Here is a 16,810-nt window from a genome sequence, read left to right as displayed (position 1 = left end):
TCTGACCAGGCCATGTTTCTCCACAGAGATCTGGATCCATCTGACCAGGCCATGTTTCTCTATAGAGATCTGGATCCATCTGACCAGGCCATGTTTCTCCACAGAGATCTGGATCCATCTGACCAGGCCATGTTTCTCTATAGAGATCTGGATCCATCTGACCAGGCCATGTTTCTCTATAGAGATCTGGATCCATCTGACCAGGCCATGTTTCTCTATAGAGATCTGGATCCATCTGACCAGGCCATGTTTCTCTATAGAGATCTGGATCCATCTGACCAGGCCATGTTTCTCCTCAAAGATCTAGATCCATCTGACCAGGCCATGTTTCTCCATAGGGATCTGGATCCATCTGACCAGGCCATGTTACTCCTCAAAGATCTAGATCCATCTGACCAGGACATGTTTCTCTATAGACGTCTGGATCCATCTGACCAGGCCATGTTTCTCCATAGAGATCTGGATCCATCTGACCAGGTCATGTTTCTCTATAGATGTCTGGATCCATCTGACCAGGACATGTTCCTCCATAGAGATCTGGATCCATCTGACCAGGCCATGTTTCTCCTCATAGACATGGCCAGTGTTGCATTCGGCCACAGTTTCCTGGTGGCACACTCCTCTTCATCAGAACAATGTCTACCATCTTCCTCTGATCCCTTTCAGCAATGAGCTGTTTCCATTGGTTTAGTCCTCAGTTAGCAAAAAGACATTTGGGAGTTAGAGAGAGGAACAATGACTCCAACGAAAAAGCACTTGGTGGAAATTGTGATGAAGAAAGGGCAGGTAGACTCCAACAAATAAGAGACACCTTTGTCTGCTTCCATTCTAAGCCCAAGAGCAGAATGGGCATCATATTGGGTTGGTCCCAGGTCAATGTCACAAATTAATCTAAAGATTCTATGTAAAAGTCTCCTGTGGAGACTAAAAAATACTGAATAAAAAGTAAAAAAAAAACGTAATATAATATATGTAAATAAGCCCCTTCCCTAATAAAAAAAGTTCAGCAAAAAAAATAAAAATTTTTTAAAAATAAATAAAAAAACAAGCCTCATATGTGTCTGTAAGTGGGAAAATTGAGCATTATGGCAATTTGAAAACAAGGAGGAAGAAAACAATGTAAAAAATTATTTTTTTAACCCCAAACCAGAAATTTCTAAAAATATTCTGTATGTATGCTTCTCCTTCCTACTGCATCAACTTTTGGATTTTCCAACCACCCTAAGGTTGTATTTTGAGTGTATTTTCAGACAAAAACAATCAGATTTTTTTTTTGGTTATTTTTTATTTCTTTGTGGAGCATTTTATGGTAATGTTTTTATTTTTTTGGTGGCTGTATAATTAATATAAAATTACAATTACGCTACATGTGAACTGTTGGTTGTTTCATTATTGAATCCAATGAAGGAATAAAAAGACCAACTGTAAATGGACATTTTACTCCTGAAAAAACACAGTTCAGATTAAAAGGGTTCTCCGCTGTTCAGCGTTTGGAACAGACTGTTCCAAACGCTTGAGCTGGCACTGGGAGCTCGTGATGTCATAGCCCGCCCCCTAATGATGTCAAACCCCGCCCCCTCAATGCAAGTCTATGGGAGGGGGCGTGACAGTCGTCACGCCCCCTCCCATAGACTTGCATTGAGGGGGCGGGGAGTGATGTCATAAAGGGGCAGGGCTGTGATGTCACTAGCTCCCAACACCGACTCCGGCGTTCGGAACTGTTTGTTCCAAACGCTGAGCAGTACCCCTTTTAAGATGAGGCATGATTGGACGCAGCCTGTTGAGTTCAATGGGATTCAACACGTAGTTTAGCAAAAATGAACCCCTTAAAGGGGTACTCTGCCACTAGACATCTTAATCCTTTGGATTGGGGATTAGATGTCTGATCACGGGGGTCCCGCTGCTTGGACCCCCGCGATCTCTGTGCAGTACCCGGCATTCGTTTTAGAACTCTTGGTGCGGTGCTGTTGAACTTTGATCGAGGCATCTAAAAGGTTAATGCCGGGCATCGGCCCAATCGTCGGTGCCTGGCAATAACCCAGGGTCCTGGCTGCTGACAGCAGTTGGGACCCACTGGGTTTCAAGCGTGTTCAGCTCGTGGGCTTCAAACCCCGGTAACGGAACCAGGGCGTACAGGTATGCCCTGCATCCTTAACAGGTTAAAAACAGTTCTTCAAATTTTGAAAAATTCGGATTTGCCGCCCCGAAAATTCTGCTGTGTGAACCACGCTATTTTGGACTTTGGAACTTTTTTGCGTGTACGCCATTGACCGTGCGGTTTAATTAATGATATGCTTTTATAGTTTGGACATTTACGCATACCACATATGTCATTTTTTATTTTTATTTACACATTTTTTTTTATGGGAAAAGGGGGGTGATTCAAACTTTTATTAGGGAAGGGGTTAAATGACCTTTGATAACTTTTTTTAACAGCGCTTGGCACAACGATCGGTGCCGCACGGTGTTAGCCCAGGGTCCCGGCTATCGTTGGAATCCGGGACCGGCCCGGTGTGATGGGGGGTCACGGCGCGACACCGTTTTACACAGCGGGACTGGGCTCAGGACATACGGGTACGCCCTAAGTCCTTAAGAGGTTAAAATAAAAATAATTAAAATATAAAAAAAATAAACATAAAAAAAGGCTATATTCACAGTATTTATTTATTTTAAAGCCTATACTAACACACACTATTTTTGCCAATTTTTTTGTGGCATTTTATTAGGCCCCTAAAGCATAAATGTGAAAAAAATCAGTATCTGTTCGGAGCCTTATTCATTCTTTGGCTCCCGATGTCTCATGGTTTGTGATCTCCAGTAACTCCAGTCTCCTCGGCCGCGCTCATTCCTTCTCTTCTTTCTTCATTTTTCTTTGATTTAATGTTTTTGTTTGCTAAAATGTTAATAAGCAGAATGTTCCCCCCCAAAAAAAAAAAAGCTGAAATATGTTAATCTGTAGCTAAAAGATTTATTTCGCAATGAACCAGTGATCGCTTTTGTGATTTCATTTCAATTGTTCCGGAATAGAAATAAACAGCGGAGAAGATTATAAAGTACAGAGGATCGTTTATTCTGTACAAGGTTTTCTCGATAAGATGCGTCATGTGATCGGAAAAGAAAAGTTGTGAATTTCTAAATGATATCTCGTTTCTTGTTATTGACGCTTATTCATAATGTAAAGGAAACGTTGTATGACAGTGGTGTCAAACTGTGGTCCTCCAGATACCACAACTCCCAGCATGCTAAGCAGCAGGTATCATGGTCTGGGCAGTGGATGGGAGACCAAAAGCAATGTTCAGAGTGGTGTTTCCCAACCATTGTGCCTCCAGCTGTTGCAAAACTACAACTCCCAGCATGCTAAGCAGCAGGTATCATGGTCTGGGCAGTGGATGGGAGACCAACAGCAATGTTCAGAGTTGTGTTTCCCAATCAGTGTGCCTCCAGCTGTTGCAAAACTTCAACTCCCAGCATGCTAAGCAGCAGGTATCAAAGTCTGGGCAGTGGATGGGAGACCAACAGCAATGTTCAGAGCAGTTTATCCCAACCAGTGTGCCTCCAGCTGTTGCAAAACTACAACTCCTAGTATGCTAAGCAGTAGGTACCATGGTCTGGACAGTGGATGGGAGACCAACAGCAATGTTCAGAGCAGTTTATCCCAACCAGTGTGCCTCCAGCTGTTGTAAAACTACAACTCCCAGCATGCCCGGACAGCCATTGGCTGTCCGGGCATGCTGGGAGATGAAGTTTCACAACATCTGGAGGGCCACAGTTTGAGACCACTGCTCTAAAATCTTCTTATAGACTTGGGGAGAATTTAACTGTCACAAGTTTTTGTATAAACTTTATTCCCCTTTTTACGCTGTTCTACCCATAATTTATGGTAAGTGTCGCTTAGTGAAAGGGGGTGTGGCTCCCGCGGCTCGGAGGATTTCCTATAATTTATGCCAATATTGGTCTGTTATGCCAAAAATTTGCTCCAGCTGTCTTCATAGATGTCATAGCGTGGCATATGGACATGGAGAAGCATTACTGCGCCTCCTAATAAACTTGGCTCATCTCGCTCCAGCGCAATTAATCTTTAGACTGACATTGAAAAAAACAGTAATAAGAAATTCTCTGCAATATGTTAACATCTACTATCTGTGACTAAGAACTTTCTTCATGTATCTACTGATACATTGTACATAGCTAGTCCTGCTCTCAGCTGAGAAGTGATACAATTGTATCCAGTCTAGACAATGCTCTGTGAGCTAAACATCCTGGACTCCAGACTGAAACATTGTACACAGCTAGTCCTGCTCTCAGCTGAGAAGTGATACAATTGTATCCAGTCTAGACAATGCTCTGTGAGCTAAACATCCTGGACTCCAGACTGATACATTGTACATAGCTAGTCCTGCTCTCAGCTGAGAAGTGATACAATTGTATCCAGTCTAGACAATGCTCTGTGAGCTAAACATCCTGGACTCCAGACTGATACATTGTATATAGCGAGTCCTGCCCTCAGCTGAGAAGTGATACAATTGTATCCAGTCTAGACAATGCTCTGTGAGCTAAACATCCAGGACTCCAGACTGATACATTGTACATAGCTAGTCCTGCTCTCAGCTGAGAAGTGATACAATTGTATCCAGTCTAGACAATGCTCTGTGAGCTAAACATCCTGGACTCCAGACTGATACATACAGGTCCGGATTAAGAGCATCATGGGCCTGGTGCTGAAGATTGTGATGGGCCTTTTTATCAAACTATATTTATTTTCCCCTCACATATAATGCCCCATGTCCTGCCCCCTCACAGGGCATTATATGTGAGGGGCACAGAACATGGGGCATTATATGTGATGGGCACGGGACAGGGGGGCATTATAAGTAAGGGGCAAAGTAAGGGGGGAATTATAGGTGCATTATATGGGCACATGACAGGGGGGGCCCCTGTCATGTGCCCCTCACATATAATGCCCCCTGACATGTGCCCCTCACAAATAATGCCCCCCTGTCCCGTGCCCATCACATATAATACCCCCTGTACTGAGCCCCTCAAATATAATGCTCCCCAGTCATGTACCCCTCATATATAATACCCCTGTTCTGTGCCCCTCTCATATAATGCCCCCCTGTCCTGTGCCCCTCAAGTATAATTTGCCCTTTTCTGTGCATGCACATCGCCATGTACCATATGGCACCCGAGCACCTCTCTCCAGCTGTCACATTTCTCACACGCTGCTCCGTTCTTGCAGTGTGAGAGCTGCGGGGAGGTGATCTCCGGGCGTCAGCGCGGTGATGTGATCGCCTGCCGTGGATGGCGTCCCTGTGGCTCACACTGCAAGAATGCAGCAGCGTGTGAGAATTGTGAGGAAATGGTGGAGCGGAACAGATGACAGCTCCCGCTCCACCATGCTATAGTACAGGAGGGGCAACAATCTCAGGAGGCAACTGCCCCCCCACCCCCTGGATCTTCCACTGGCAGCATGAAGGTGATAGAGCAGGGGTCTCAAACTCAAATTATCTGGGGGCCACTGGAGGTAGCAGCTGGGTGGGGCTGGGTCGCATGCGCCCCTCACATATAATGCCTCCATCATGAGCCCCTTACATATAATGCCCCCATCATGCGCCCCTTACATATAATGCCCCCATCATGCGCCCCTCATCATCCACCAGCAACACCCCCCAACAGAAGTAGCACCACCATCATCTACCAGCACCCCCCCCCCCTACCCCTGTGTGGTAAGAGCATGAGCTTATGGATGATGGGGGTGCTACTTCTGGGTGGGAGCATGAGGCAGGCAGCAGTTTCCCCACATTAGGAAGGTAGCGGTTTCCCCACATTAGGAAGGTAGCAGTTTCCCCACAATGGGAAGGTAGCGGTTTCCCCACATTAGGTAGGTAGCATGTTCCCCACATTAGGTAGGTAGCATGTTCCCCACATTGGGTAGTAGCAGTTTCCCCCAAATTAGGTAGTAGCAGTTTTCTCACATTAGGTAGTAGCAGGTGCCCCACATTAGGTAGAAGCAGGTTCCTCAAATTAGGTAGTAGCTGGTTCCCCACATTGGGTAGTAGCAGGTTCACCACATTAGGTAGAAGCAGGTTCCCCAAATTAGATAGTAGCAGGTTCCCCACATTAGGTAGTGGCAGGTTCCCCACATTAGGTATAAGCAGGTTCCCCACATTAGGTAGTAGCAGGTTCCCCACATTAGGTAGTAGCAGTTTCCCCACATTAGATAGAAGCAGGTTCCCCACATTAGGTAGAAGCAGGTTCCCAACATTAGGTAGTAGCAGGTTCCCCACATTAGGTAGTAGCAGGTTCCTCACATTAGGTAGTGGCAGGCTCCCCACATTAGGTAGTGGCAGGCTCCCCACATTAGGTAGTAGCAGGTTCCCCACATTAGGTAGTAGCAGTTTCCCCACATTAGATAGAAGCAGGGTCCCCACATTAGGCAGAAGCAGGGTCCCCACATTAGGCAGAAGCAGGGTCCCCACATTAGGCAGTAGCAGGTTCCCCACTTTAGGTAGTAGCAGGTTCCCCACTTTAGGTAGTAGCAGGTTCCCCACATTAGGTAGTAGCAGGTTCCCCACATTAGGTAGTAGCAGGTTCCCCACATTAGGTAGTAGCAGGTTCCCCACATTAGGTAGAAGCAGGTTCCCCACATAAGGTAGAAGCAGGTTCCCCACATAAGGTAGAAGCAGGTTCCCCACATTAGGTAGAAGCAGGTTCCCCACATTAGGTAGTAGAAGGCTCCTCACATTAGGTAGCATTGTCATCCCCCCACATATATACTCAGACACACAAACGTATACACAAAGACACACAGACAGACAGACACACACACATATAGACACACTTACCTGTCCCTAGCTGCACTTCTCCTCTCCGCCGGCGGCCTGACTAGTCACGTGACTGACGTCCTGCGCGGGTCTGAGGAGGGACGTCACATGCGCGACATCCCTCATCAGACTTGGGCCGGCCAACCGGAGATCGGGCGGAGGAGGGCGGGGTAAGTGAAGTCTTCCGGCATTTAGCGCTGCTCGCCTGAAGCAGAGTTAAATGCCTGAAAAAGTTACCTACCCGGCACCCAGAACTGGATGTCCCGGGCGTCGGGCAATACAAATTTCACATATCGCAAACTTTCGTTTCGTGTGGTGTGGTGCGACCAGAGTCCGCAACAATCAAGCCTCAAACTGCCGGCCCGCGAGACGGGAGTTTGAGGCTTGATTGTCGCGGACGCCGATCGCACCATACCACACGCAGCACACACACTAAAAGTCCCCCCCCCCCCACATAATATATATAAACTTTCACCCCACCATTAGAGTAGGGAAATGGCCCGTAGGGCGTTTTCAGCGGAGGAGGCATATGCCATACTTGCCTCCAACACTGAAAGCGTCAGGTGAGGAAGACCCCACCTTCCTTATTTCTTCCTCGTCCTCCCCATTCTCTTCTGATAATGAGTAACCAAGGTGGCGGAGACACCGCCATGCGAGGCCCCAAACCTCCTCTGCTCCTGACCCTGTGCCCCATGCTAGTATGAGTCCCCCTGGAGCTCATACTTGTCAAGCCCTCCAGCCAAGTTTACTGGTGCCCCGTACCGGTGAACTTTTCTGGACTCAGCCAGCGGACCACGAGCCCGGGATTCCTGAGTTTGTTGACGACTCAGGAATCAAGATTGACATTGTCGGGTTCACTGAAATGGACTATTTCAGTTATTATTTCAGTGCCAACTTTGACAATCTGATGGTTGACCGGACGATGCAGCCGAAATGAAGACATTTTGGGGCCTCGTGCTGCATATGGGTCTAAAAAAAAAAAACTGTGTCAGAAGTGATCCCGTGTATGACCGCCTGTACAAAATCAGGCCGGTCATCAATCACTTCGGGGCCAAATTATTGGAGGCCTATATCCCTGGGCGGGAGGTCGCTGTTGATGAGTCACTCATCAGCTTTGAGGGGAGACTCAGTTTCCGGCAATACATCTCATCCAAGCGAGCGCGGTATGGCGTGAGGATGTATAAACTTTGCGAGAGTACCTCAGGGTACACTTGCAAGTTTATGTTGTATGAGGGATGAGATTCCCGTATTGAACCCCCCAGAATGTCCCCCTCCCCCACTCTGGGTGTTAGGGGGGAAATGGTTTGGGGCCTTTTGCACCCATTGCTAGATAAAGGTTACCACCTTTACATGGGCAACTTTTATACTAGTATGCCTCTCTTCACAGCCCTCGCCGCCAGATCCACGCTCGCTTGTGGGACAGTCCAGAAGAATCAAAGAGGCCTTCCTTCCTATCCCCTCCAGACTCCTATCCCCCCGGGGTGAGTCCCGTGCCCTTACCCATGAGAACCTGTTGCTGGTCAGGTATAAGGACAGATGGATGTCCTTATGCTCACCACAATTCATGGGAACGTCAGCTCACCTGTCCTTGTGCGAGGTACCACAACAACAGTCCTCAAGCCCGATTGTATTCTGGACTACAATCGGTATATGGGGGGAGTTGATCTTTCTGATCAAGTCCTCAAGCCATATAACGCCATGCGGAAAACACGTGTATGGTACAAAAAAGCTGCGGTCTACATGGTACAGGTTGCCATGTACAACACTTTTGTACTGTCCCAGTACGCTGGCAACACAGGGACATTCCTGCAGTTCCAAGTGGAAGTTCTAAAGACCCTCATCTTTGGTGGCCGCCGAAGAGCGGGTAAGAGCACCTCTGGAACTGTGGGCTCCCGGATCGATCCCAGGCCAACACTTTCCAGGTTAGGTCCCCTACACTGGAAAGAAGGGACAAGCCAAGAAAAATGCAGTGTGTGTCACAAGAGGGGGATACGGATGGACACCACCACTCAATGTGACACTTGCCCCGATCATCCGGGCCTCTGCATTAAAAACTGCTTCAGGGAGTATCACACTTCCATGGAGTACTACATTTTTAATCCTTTTTCCTAATTTTTATTCTCCAGATTTCGACTCCAATGTACCAGTCCAGAGTACATTGTTGTCCAAATTTTAAATCCGAAACACCCCCCCCCCCCCCCCCAAAAAAAAAAAAAAAAAAAAACTCTTTCCCAATACCCCTGATATCTCGCCCCCGCCACCCCCCCCCCCAAAGAAATGGGTCATGGGGACACAGAGTCAACAGCATTGGGGGTTTGCAGTTGCCTCAAATGTGCAGCGCTCTCTCCCCACCTGAGCATTTGAGGTAACAGAATAGGGACGACCACACACATCACATTCCCAGAATGATGATTCACAGCATAGGGTTTGGGGCGGGCATAATTATTACTTTCGGCTGTACTCTGGGTCATCTTTCTGGGAAAATAATTGGCATATCAGTATTAAAATTGCTATTTTCAGTTCCACCAAACTACACTTCATCCATTCCTGGAAAATAAATTTAGGAAACACCTGTGCATTCAAAATGTCCTCTTTACCCCTATACCCATTCCTTAGGGTGGGTACTTTCTGTAATGGCGTCACATGTGGGTGTTTGATTTTTGTATTTTCCTCGGAATGTATGTAACCGTCAGCTACTGATATGCCATAGGCCACAAATACAAAGTGACCTCTATGACTTCTGAGCCTTGTTTTGCGACCGCCCAACACGTTATCCCATATGTGGATGTATTTCCATAATCAGGAGAAAAAGCCCTCCAAAATGTGTAACCCAATTTCTCCCATTACTCCTTGTGAAAATGTAAAAAATCGAGTAGACCCTGGAATTTAACCCGATAACGACCACGGACGAGTATAGACGTCCAGGTTGGCGGCCGTTCCCGTCCATTATTCTCGTGGGTGCTGCCCAGTGCACCCACGAGATCGCGGCAGGGACTCAGCTGTATCACACAGCCGGGACCCTGCTGCACTGCCAGGACCGAAGTAAACTTCGGTCCCTGCAGTTTTAACCCTTACAGCCGCGGTCGGAAGTGACCGCGGGCTGTAAGTGTTATGACAGAGGGAGGGGGCTCCCTCCTTCTCCTCTGCAGCACCCCGCATCGCGATCGCGGGGTGCTGTGTGTGGCCGCGGCTGGCCAGGGCCTGCCGCACTGCCGGGAGTGAAGTTCACTTCACTCCCGACAGTTTAACCCTTACAGCCGGGGTCAGAAGTGACCGCGCGCTGTAAGGAGTTCTGACAGAGGAAGGGGGCTCCCTCTGTCTCTCCTGCAGCACCCCGGAGCATCGCGGGGTGCTGCTGCATACCTGGGCAGCCGGGGGTCCTACAAAGACCCCCAGGTCTGCCCTGGGTATTGCCTGTAGGACGTGCCAGAGGCACGTCCTGATATGCTGCCTGCTAGTGAAAACTGGCATGCAGCATATAACTGCAATGCTATGGAATACTAAGTATTCAAAAGCATTAAAAAGTGTAAAAATAAATAAAATAAAAGTGTAAAAATAAATAAAAATGTAATAAAAGTGCAAAAATAAATAAATATTAAAAATACATTTATTAAATGAATCTAATAAAAAAAAAAAGCATAATGTGTAGGATCGCATGTAATATGCTGCGGATGTCCACCATGTGATCCTACACATTATGCAGCAGTCACGGTAATGAGCTCCCTGCTGCGGCTGGGTAGCTTTGTGTGTCCACTCATAGCGGCGGATTTCCCGCCAGCAGTCATGAGCGGACACACTGAGCTACCCAGCCGCAGCAGTGATGGATATATTCGCCATGAGCGGGTGCTTATTCCCACAACATGGCGGATATAACCAATCAGAGTGGTCCCTGGTGCAGCCAATAACTTGTAGGGGTGCGGTATATAAATGGGGTCACTTGTGGGGGTGGGGGTACTGTTCTGCCCTGAAAGCCAAATGGCGCTCCTCTCCTTCTGAGTCCTATCACGCGGCCAAGGAACCATATATGGCCAAAGCGGGGGTATTTCCGAACATGGGACAAGCAGCTAAATAAAATATAGGAGCATTTCTTTCAATATCAGAAGTGATGTACAAAAAATATGCCCCCCAAATGATGCATTTGTGAAAAGTTGCAATTTTCGAATTTTTAACACTGACTTTGTAATAATTCCTGCCAAAAAACTATGGTGTTAAAATACTCACTGTACCCCCTAGCGAATACCTTGAGGGGTCTAGTTTTTAAAATGGGGTCATTTGGGGGGGTGTTCCTATGTTCTACCTTTTAATTTCTGCAAACCTTGCATAGCACACAAAAAAAGATGTACTTTTCACATTTTCAAAATTTTCAAAATTTCAAGTTAAATTGTTAGGCTTCTAATTAATTTAAAATGTTAATTAAAAACAAAAAAATGACGTCAAAATAAAGTAGACATCTAAAAGTATAAGTTGTAAGTACTCATTGTACCCCTTGTTACCTTCCTTGAGGGGTGTAGTTTAAAAATGATGGTTACTTTTTAGGTTCAGTTTTTTATATATTTTTTTTTTTATTTTATGTCAAGAAACTTTGAAACTCAACCCACTTTATGCCTCAAATCTCATCAGTGCTGTCTCAATCTTAAAGGGGTACTCCAGTAGTCAACGTGTTTTTCCGTTTTTGACTTACCCTATTTGTTTCATTTCTATTCTTGTTGTTTAGACGACTCTATTTCCGTTCTTTGTTGTATTTTTATCCCCCACTTTGTTTTCCTATCTTTGCTTCTATTTCCTGTTTCTTGCTGCGCTAAAAACTACAAATCCCAGCATGCCACATGCCTTGCTGGTTTGGGGCGGCTCCTTTTTTTGTTTGTTTGTTTTTTCCACCCTTTACCCACCCTATTATGTTCCCAGGTCAGCCCCCTTATATACAGCACACTAATATAATCAGCCCTGGTTGGGATACACTGGCATACACACACAAAAGGGACTACAACTCCCAGCATGTGTCATTCAGGAGTCTTCAGTCTGTGGTATAACACCAGCATGCTGCCTCTGTAGTCTCATGGGGGTTGTAGTTCAGCACACCTCTGTAGGGCATACACCAGTGTTTCCCAACCAGGGTGCCTCCAGGTGTTGCAAAACTACAACTCCCAGCATGCGCTGACAGCCTTTGGGCATGCTAGGAGTTGTAGTTTTGCAACAGCTGGAGGCACACTAGTTGGGAAAAACTGGTGTAACATGATGTGTATGCTGAATAGGCTAGAACAGTGTTTCCCAACCAGTGTGCCTCCAGCTGTTGCAAATCTACAACTCCCAGCATGCCCAAAATTTGTCAGGGCATGCTGGGAGTTGTAGTTTTGCAACAGCTGGAGGCACACTGGTTTGTAAACACTAGCATACACACACACAACAGGGACTACAACTCCCAGCATGTGTCATTCAGGAGTCCCCCCCCCCTCCCCCTTCACATATAGGGGGAGATTTATCAAAACCTGTGCAGAGGAAAACTTGCCCAGTTGCCCATAGCAACCAATCAGCTTGCTGCTTTCATTTTTATGAAGGCCTGTGAAAAGTGAAAGTAGCGACCTGATTGGTTGCTATGGGCAACTGGGCAAGTTTTCCTCTGCACGGGTTTTGATAAATCTCCCCCATAGAGATCCTTCCCAGTATGAGATTTCTTCCCCTGCAGTCCATACATCCCCGGCCCGTGCACCTTCTCTTCCTCCCCTTCAGATAACACTTATCTTCTCTGTGAGGACCTTCTCCTGTGCAGACCTGCGTCCTTAGAATACAGAGTGGGGGGAGGGGAGGAGCTGTGTACTCAGCTGGATGAGATGAGGGGGCGTGGCTTATTTCTCTCATGCAGACAGAGAAAGAAAAAAAGCTGTGACATCTTGTCCACAACAGACTCTGTAGACAACAGTAAAAGAAAACCCTGAACTACAGAACTTCCTGCCCAACAAACAGGTAAGAAAAACACATACATGCTGCCAAAACATATAACACATGTATATTGCAAAAAAACTAAACTTACAAAGAAGATGCCCTATAGTCATAAAAATTTACCACCGGAGTACCCCTTTAAGCCCTGTTTTTCACCGCAGAGTGCTTAATGTCCACATATTGGGAATTTCCTTACAAATTTTGTTGGTCTTTTTTTCTATTGCTACTTGTGAAACTAAAAAAATTGGGTTAATACCAGCAATTCAGTGTTAAAAATCGAATTTATCACTTTTACGGCCCACTTTTCAAAAAACTTATGAGGTGTAAGTACTCATTGTAACCCTTGTTAAGTTCCTTGAGGGGTGTAGTTTCCAAAATGGTATCACGTATGGGGGGGGGGGGGGGGGGGGGGTTTCTGCTGTTCTGGCTCCATGGGAGGTTTGGTCCCCGACTTCAATTCCAGCAAAATTCTCTCTCCAAAAGTCCAGTGGCGTTCCTTCTGTTCTGAGACCTGTAGTGCGCCAGCAGAGCAGTTTACATCCACATATGGGGCATTTTCTTAATCAGGAGAAATTGGGCTAGAAATTTTGTGGTCCATTTTCTCCTATTAGAACATGTGAAATTGAAAAATTTGGAGTAACACCATCATTTTAGTGTTAATCAAATTTTTCACTTTTACGGCCCACTGTTCAAAAAACCTGTGAGGTGTAAGTATTCACTGTAACCCTTGTTACATTCCTAGAGGGGTGTAGTTTCCAAAATGGTGTCACATGTAGGGGGTTTCTGCTTTTCTGGCACCATGGGAGGTTTGTAAACGCACATGGCCCCCGACTTCAATTCCAGCAATATTCTCTCTCCAAAAGTCCAATAGCGCTCCTTCTGTTCTGAGACCTGTAGTGCGCCAGCAGAGCACTTTACATCCATATATGTGGTGTTTTCTCTTAATCGGGAGAAATTGGGCTTAAAATGTTGGGGTCCATTTTCTTCTATTATACCATGTGAAAAAGAAAAATTTGGAGTAACACCATAATTTTAGTGTTAAAAATCAAATTTTTTATTTTCTCGTCCAAGTTCAACGCAAACCCAGCAAATAGACATGTGCAGAACCAAAAATTTTGTTTCTTTTCGTTTTCAAAAATGTTCGGTTCTGTGAACATAACTAACATAGTATCTGAATCAGAGAGCGGCCATGTTACTTTAGGGCAGAGTCTTCACATCGTCTCCTTTACCCTACATCAAAAAATTTAATAATAATTTAATTTGCATTATTTCTTCTTACAGGAGCTAGAAGCCATGATATGTCTCTTCCCTCAGAATGACATTAGATTCCCCAATTAGATAAGTCCCTGACTCTGATTCGGCGCGTTAATTATACATTGTTAATGAGGCTCCGGCGCGGCAACATTGAAGCCGCCAGATTTTATAGCACTTAAACAATAGGATACGGCAGGTGGTGTTTATGGAAATTCTATCCGAAAATGGACTGTGTTCCTATCTGTCTATAAAAACAGAGATAATAATGAAAGTTTCTGCTGTCTACGAGACATAATGACCCCGAAGGTTAATTAATAAAATTGGGAAACCAAATGCGTTAAATGGATCAACTAACCCCCCCCCCCTGCCGAGAGCCGGATGTGAACCTGGAGCATAGACGGTAAAACCAGAAACATGTGACTGATCGAAGGGGCGTGAATAGGGCAGATTATAGCGAGGGCACTCCGGGCACTAACCCAAGAGACCCCACCATTCCCTTTCTGTCCAGGCCGGTCTGTACTGGTCACAGTATTGATTGGCCACTTTTTGGTGGCATCTTCTTCTTCTACGATCAGTCATAAGCTTAAAGGGGTACTCCACTGGCCAGGGTTGGGAACATTTATTTCCGAACACTGTGTGCGCGGTGCGAGGGTCGGCCACGTCCCTCAATGCAAGTCTATGGAAGGGGGCATGACGGCCGTCACGCCCCCTTCCATAGACTTGCATTGAGGGACGTGGCCGACCCTCGCACCACGCACACAGCGTTTGGAACTAAATGCTCCCGATGCTGGACAGTGGAGTACCCCTTTAATGTTTAGGTACACTTTAACTCCTTACACTCCCTGCTCACAATGTTTGCCTCCTAGCTAGTAGTTCTCTTGGCACCCTGATATAGGGCACCTTAGAAACTATGTAGAGAGTGGGGACTCCTGTCGTTTTGACATAAACTAGAAGGACCACAGCACTGTTATCCAACACAGAAGGATCAGTCTTTTTTAATAAAATTCATCGCGACACTGACAAGTAGATTTGTAGAGTTAGAAGAACAAAGAAAATACCACAATGGATCGAATATGTTTTAGCTCTCCCGGGCCTTGTTCACAGCGGGTCTGTGGTGTAGTGGAAGAACGGAGAGATGAAGAGCAGCCTGCAGAATTATTGGCATCTGTGGTCAAACATTGGGCGGATAGCAGCCTTCTAAGCTCTGAAACCACTGAGCTCTGAATCTGCAGCTTCACAGGGAACATTCACTGAGCTCTGACTGAACCTGCAGCTTCACAGGAAACACTTATTGAGCTCTGAATCTGCAGCTTCACAGGAACATTCACTGAGCTCTGAACGTGCAGCTTCACAGGGAACACCCACTGAGCTCTGAATCTGCAGCTTCACAGGGAACAACCACTGAGCTCTGAATCTGCAGCTTCACAGGGAACATTCACTGAGCTCTGACTGAACCTGCAGCTTCACAGCGAACACCCACTGAGCTCTGAATCTGCAGCTTCACAGGGAACATTCACTGAGCTCTGAATCTGCAGCTTCGCAGGGAACATTCACTGAGCTCTGAATCTGCAGCTTCGCAGGGAACATTCACTGAGCTCTGAATCTGCAGTTTCACAGGGAACACCCACTGAGCTCTAAACGTGCCACTGCACAAGGAACACCTACTGAGTTCTGAACCTGCAGCTTCACAGGGAACACCCACTGAGCTCTGAATCTGCAGCTGCACAATGAACGCCCACTGAGCTCTGAACCTGCAGCTTAACAGGAAACATTCACTGAGCTCTGAATCTGCAGCTTCACAGGGAACATTCACTAAGCTCTGAATCTGCAGCTTCACAGGGAACATTCACTGAGCTCCGAACCTGTAGCTTCACAGGGAACATTCACTGAGCTCTGAATCTGCAGCTTCACAGGGAACATTCACTAAGCTCTGAATCTGCAGCTTCACAGGGAACATTCACTGAGCTCCGAACCTGTAGCTTCACAGGGAACATTCACTGAGCTCTGAATCTGCAGCTTCACAGGGAACATTCAATGAGCTCTGAACCTGCACAAGGAACATCTACTGAGCTCTAAACGTGCTGCTGCACAAGGAACACCTACTGAGTTCTGAACAAGCAGCTTCACAGGGAACATTCACTGAGCTCTGAATCTGTAGCTTCACAGGGAACATTCACTGAGCTCTGAATCTGCAGCTTCACAGGGAACATTCACTGAGCTCTGACTCTGCAGCTTCACAAGGAACATTCACTGAGCTCTGAATCTGCAGCTTCACAAGGAACATTCACTGAGCTCCGAACCTGTAGCTTCACAAGGAACATTCACTGAGCTCTGACTGAACCTTCAGCTTCACAAGGAACACCTACTGAGCTCCGAACCTGCAGCTTCACAAGGAACACCTACTGAGCTCCGAACCTGCAGCTTCACAAGGAACACCTACTGAGCTCCGAACCTGCAGCTTAATAGGAAACCCCCACTGTGCCCTGAACCCGCAACTGCACAAGGAACACCCACTGAGCTCTGAACCTGCAACTTAACAAATTACTTGTCAGAGAAAGCAGGTCTGGAAAATAAAAAGGAGATAAATAGAAATCAACAAACAAAGAGTAATCTGATCCTTTCCAGATACAGAGAAACATATCTAAAAATCATAATATTATAAGCGCACATACCCTTTAAATCACAGGTTAGTAGATATTGAACATAAAGTACCACACAAATCTCCCATCACTGCACCTGCGGTGGGTCAACAAAAATATTCTCCTTATTATGTCCAGTCAGAGAAATGGTCTATA

General features: G+C 46.3%; 1 protein-coding gene and 1 long non-coding RNA gene across 2 annotated transcripts in view; one reads left to right on the top strand and one right to left on the bottom strand.

Annotated features, from left to right (window-relative positions):
- The window catches only part of LOC130363185 (uncharacterized), a 190,932-nt gene that overhangs the window by 31,563 nt on the left and 142,559 nt on the right, over window positions 1–16,810 (bottom strand). The window lies entirely within an intron of this gene.
- Window positions 12,500–16,810, top strand: part of LOC130363186 (uncharacterized) — a 37,943-nt gene continuing 33,632 nt past the window's right edge. Inside the window, exon 1 of the long non-coding RNA XR_008891754.1 lies at window positions 12,500–12,785. This is a non-coding gene — a long non-coding RNA (uncharacterized LOC130363186). The remainder of the gene's footprint in view (window positions 12,786–16,810) is intronic.

The sequence above is a fragment of the Hyla sarda genome, chromosome 3, assembly GCF_029499605.1.
Source record: "Hyla sarda isolate aHylSar1 chromosome 3, aHylSar1.hap1, whole genome shotgun sequence".
NCBI lineage: Eukaryota > Metazoa > Chordata > Amphibia > Anura > Hylidae > Hyla > Hyla sarda.
The sequence above is the reverse complement of the archived record's forward strand: the minus strand, read 5'-3'. Positions and strand labels throughout refer to the sequence as shown.